At 40.4% G+C, this 5373-nt stretch overlaps 1 non-coding gene across 1 annotated transcript; it reads left to right on the top strand.

Moving 5' to 3' along the window:
• Positions 1-900: 900 nt before the first annotated feature.
• Positions 901-1007, top strand: LOC148213147 (small nucleolar RNA R71). The gene has a single exon (XR_015793213.1). It is a non-coding gene; the product is annotated as a small nucleolar RNA R71 (small nucleolar RNA).
• The last annotated feature ends 4366 nt before the right edge of the window (positions 1008-5373 follow it).

The following is a 5373-nucleotide window of genomic DNA, read 5'->3' as shown; positions in this document are numbered from 1 at the left end:
ATTGTTGGTCCATCATATGCCAGTCCACTCCTGACGGTGACAGCTTTGCACTGTTCTTTCCCTTCTCGTTTTGGTAATTCAGTATGGCCTGGAAAAGAACCTTGTGGTCTATTCTTCAATTCATTGGCGAGCTGTCCCAATTGGGTCTCGAAATTCCTCATTGATGCCGCTTGGGATTGTATCACTGCGTCGGTTCGGGCCATTTACTCCTTCATCATATTCTCAAGATTTAAGTTGTTATTTCGAACTGGTGGAGTCTGTGTTCTCTGATTGTACTGCTGTTGCGGTGGTGGGATGTATTGTTGTGTAGGTGGAACATAGGGCTGCTTGTTCTGTTGGCTCTGCCCTTGATTAAAACCGCTCGAACCTCCTTGTCCTCCCCATGAGAAATTAGGGTGGTGCCTCCAACCTGGGTTGTAGGTGTTCGAATATGGGTTAAAGTTCCTATTGTTCCCATGTCCTACATAAAAAACAGAAGCAGGGTTATGTGGACAATTATCATAAATATGGTTTTCACTGCAAAATGAACAAATGAGATCGTTGACTTGGCAAACAGGGGCAGGAGTGCAATAATCCGACTGCACAGGTTGTATCGGCGTGGCTAATGGATTTTTTATTCCCAATGCCATCTCTTTCAGCCTCTGGTTCATTGTAACCATCTCTTTTTGCATCGAGGTCGCAATGTCCAGAGCCAAAACTCCAGCTGGATCTTGCTTCTTTGGTGCTGCCCTAGATCTTTGCGAACACCATAGTTCGTTGTGTGAAGCTAAGTCATTTAGGATGTCAACTATCTCGTTGAATGTCTTCTTTGTAAAGGCTCCGTTGGCAGCATTGTTTAGCATCATCTTAGTAGGATGATCTAAGCCTCTAAAGAAATGTTCTATCTGGATGCATGCCGGCAAGCCATGGTTCGGACATTTCCTGATTAGTTCTTTAAATCTCTCCCACGCCTCGTGAACAGGTTCACGATCATACTGTCTAAAGGAGATGATCTCCTCTCTGATATCAGCGTGGCGAGTAGGTGGGAAGAATTTTGTTAAGAACTTCTCCACTAACGACCCCCATGTGGTGATGGATCCCGGTGGAAATGCATTGAGCCATGCTCTAGCTTGGTCCTTCAAAGAAAATGGAAAAAGTGTTAGTCTCAGAGCATCGTCTGTTATACCAGGTAATCGAAATGCATTTGCAATTTGAATGAATGATTTCAGATGATCATGTGGATCCTCATGTTCCTGCCCTCCAAAATGTCCAATTGTCTGCAACATTTGGAACATCATTGGTTTAAGCTCAAAGTTTGCGTGGGCTGGAATAGGGTTGACTATCCCTGAATCAAAGTTCTGAAAAGCCGTGGCGGCATATTCTCGCATTGCCACGTCTCTGTTGTCCGCCATCTGGATATGGTTGAATTCATCATTTCTTGCATGATCCCTCATATTACCGTTAACAGCAGGTGGATCAATCGGATCACGAGGTGGAATATCTGCCATTGATGTGCTCGTACTCTCTACCTCATTTTCAGGACTAATTTCACCTTCTCTCTCTTTTTGCTTTTCTAGTTGTTTTCGAAGTCTTTGCTCCTTTCGAGTTTTTCGAAGGGTCCGCTCAATCTCAGGGTCAAGGGGTAGAAGAAAAGATCTTGTGCTCATGCACTTTAACTTACCGTTGTGAGATAAACGACCAAAAATATAGAACAAAAACGGTGGATGGAAATTACACCCAACAACAATTCACAAAAATAAAAACTAAAAGAATTTGAAAATAAATTTAAAACTAAAGTCCCCGGCAACGGCGCCAAAAACTTGACTGGGTGTTTATGCTGAACGCACGCACTAAGCGTGGTAACAATTATATAGATGCAAGCGCACACCTGTCAGAGTAATATAAAATGGATGGAGTATCCAAGTATCGATCCTCAAAGACTTCTAAATAATTTCCAAACTCTGAAGTTTTAAAGAATAGTGGATGTTGAAATGAGTGATTCTTGTAAAATGGGAAGTGGTCACAAATAATGGTTTTGGATTTGGGATTTGGACTTATAATAATAAAACCTAGCCCGATTTACTTCAAGTTAGCCAACAAAGAATCAAGGACATGCTAAGGATAATATGCATTTTACTTTAGAAACTAACGACTACGCTTCTCACTTTACTTATGTCTAAGCAAGTTCAAAGTCCTAAGACATTCCCTAATATGTCTATTATGAGATATATCTTAGTTTTAGGATGGAAATAGTCGCAACCTCGGGTTAAGGTCCTATGTCTAGGCTACTTAAGCGGAACCCTTATGTCTAAGGCGCTCCTCTCCTCGGTTTAACCACTCAACAATGCAAATAAGCAACCTTTTCAGTATTGACTTGTTAAGACTTACAGTGGCCTTCTCTAAATCGTAACTTTTTGGGAAAACATGTTGAGCAATGAATGGAAAGCAAAAACTCTTCTTCTTAGCAACCCTTTTTAGACATAAAAGGCTAACTATCCATAACCAGGCTAGAGACGGGAATTTAGAAAGACATATTGAAGAAAATACAGCAAGTAAAATGGTTGAATGTGGAATGCATGTGTGAAAAACAAAAGTTAACTAACGGAGAGTTTTTATCGGGATTGAGAGCTTCGCCCTTCTCTTTCAAGCAAGGGGGAGTGTCACGTGCTCTTTCCTCCAAAAACACAACTCTCTTAACTAAAGATAAAGTAAAGGCAAAGAGAAGATAAGCAAAGTGCTAGATTTTTATATATTTGAATAAGTAGAAAATAACTAAGTACAAATGGAAACAAAACAAAGCTCAATAAAAGAATGTAAAGTACTCGGGATTTAAAAATCAAAAGCAACTAATGAAAGCAACTCAAAAGTACTTAGAAAGCAACAAAGAAACACTAAAAATGATCAAGAGAAGGAAGCAAGGCTTGATGATTTTGGTGGAGAAGTTGCTGGAATTTATAGCTGTGCAGAATTGGTTAGGTAGGTCCTAAAACGATGGTGAATCACCCATTTCCAACTCTTTTGACTGACCAAATCGTGCTCAAACTGATAGTGGAACACTTCTTCTACACGTATGCATCGGTTGGAACCACCAAAACGCATTGGAAGACGCGTTTCATTAAGGGCAAAGTTGGAAGAAAACCTGTTTTTCTGCAGGCTTCCCAGGCGCCTGGCGCCTCCCATGAAGGTTTTTCCGTCTTTTTGCTTCTTTTGATTAATTTGCACTCCCAAATGGTCCTAAAATGTCATAAATACAATATAAGCCAACCACAAACCATAATATATGAATTTTGCATGAATTGGAACTCAAACGATCGAGAAAAATCCGAAACAAAGCTGAAACATTGTAAAAACAGCATCTAAAACCTTCTTTTTACGCATGTAAACAAGCGTAATCAAGCTTAGTAGTGTTATGGGCATTGTGTAAGTAGTTCTTACTTGGGGGATGTTTGTTGTATGAATATGTATGAATTGTTTGGTGCTTTCGGTGTGTTTATTATTTATTAATTTGTAAGTTGATTGTGTCTTTGTGAATATTGGCTAATGACTATAAGTAGTTTGAATGAAATCATGTTGGTTCTGGTTGTTTATAATTGATTTGCTCTGCGTTGTTGGATTTGATGCGTATTGGCATTTCTGAAAGCATTATGGATTATGAATGGTTTTATCGTTGTATGGTTGTGTTCATAAAAGCATACTGAAATAATGTGGGAGAAATCTATTGTGTTGCGCATGCATGTGGACCAGTCATTTCATTTTTAGCTTACTGTTTTTGGTTGTGGAAGCATGCTGGTTTTATTGTGAGTTGAGTGCTGCATGGGTCATGACCTAAAAAGTATGTAGTAGGACTCTGGTGAGAGTTTCGTCCTTAATGAAGTGAATAGGTTAGGTTGTGTTCTGATTACTATGAAATTTTTAGAGTGTAGGATGCGTATATGGATACATGTCGGTTACGTCTCTTTTGTGAATTATCTGCGTTGTGGTGTGTAAAGCATGCTGAGTGTTGAGAGAAGGGTGTCCTCGTGATGTTGGATGGGCATGTCTGGATGATAGTGACATAGGTTATGTGTATAACGTATGTTCCATTATTGTGAGATAATTTTTGCATGGGTCATGTCCTAGAAAGTGTGTAGTAGGACTCTAGTGAGTGTTCCGGGATGTAACAAAGTAAATAGAGAACTAACAGGGCCAAAAGGCTGGCACGTCACTAGTTGGGTATCAAGGCTCCAGGTGCAAAGGTCGGGGATCGATACCCCAACTTGGTAGAGATGAGTGTCGAGGTTCCGGGTACAAAGGGTCGGGGGTCGGCACGGTGATTCTATTTTGTTGAATTAGTATTGGGTCTTGATGTGGTGGCGGTCAAGGACCAATACGTTGAGTAGTCGTCGATACCTTGGGGATAAATGTCAAGGGTCGATGCACAGTTCAAGGCTTTGGGGATAAATGGCAAGGTCGAACGCCAAGTTTCTGTAGATGAGTGTCGGGCCTTGGAGATAAATGGCAAGAGAAAATACGATTTGAAGAGTTAGACTTAGAGAACTAACATAATGTGATGCACAGTTTAAAGCCTTGGGGATAAATGGCAAGGTCGAACGCCAAGCCTCTGTAGACGAGTGTTGGGCCTTGGAGATAAATGGCAAGGGCCGATACGATTCGAGGAGTTAGACTTGGAAGACTAACATAGTGTGATAGGTTAGGAGTTGCTTGGAGGCCAAGGACCAATACGTTGAGTAGTAGTTGAGGCCTTGGGGATAAATGTCAAGGTCCAACACCAAGCACTTTAGAGAAGTGTCGATGCTTTAACTACGCGAGGTCAGGGGTCGGTACGACTCGAAGGAGTAAGTCTTTGAGGAATCAAGAAATAGCACTAGTGAGTTAAGATGTGAGGCTGAGTTCGACATGTATGGTACATTTTTTAGTTAAACTTATACATAAACTGCTTCTTGAAATATGTTTATTTCATTTAAGGCTCGAGATTAATGATAAGCATGATGTGTTGATTTTTTGATAAGCATGACACGTTGTATGCTTTATACGCATGTTGTTTGTGCGTGACCCTTCAGATAAGGGTTGCTTACTGAGTAGTGTGGTTGTACTCATCCCTCTTTTTTCCCCTCCAGTTTTGCAGGTATCGAGCTAGCTCTTGGGATGTTGATGGCGAGGAGGAGACTTGACTAGAGAGACCATTTAACGCTGTGTCGCTAAGTTTTAAATTTGGATAGGATAGTTATAGTTGTTTATTCGTAACTGAGTATGTTTTGAGATTATTAAATTGAGTTGTTAAGTGCCATTTTTTAAAAGATGTGTTAGGGCTGACAGTGCACTATTCTTTTGAGAACATACATTTTCTTTAGCTACTTGAACTTTGACGATGTGATCTATTGAGGATATTTATCA

The sequence above is a fragment of the Momordica charantia genome, assembly GCF_013281855.1.
Source record: "Momordica charantia cultivar OHB3-1 chromosome 1 unlocalized genomic scaffold, Mcharantia_2.0 BLBB01000001.1, whole genome shotgun sequence".
NCBI lineage: Eukaryota > Viridiplantae > Streptophyta > Magnoliopsida > Cucurbitales > Cucurbitaceae > Momordica > Momordica charantia.
Note: the sequence above shows the minus strand (reverse complement) of the source record. Positions and strands in the feature narration are given on the sequence as shown.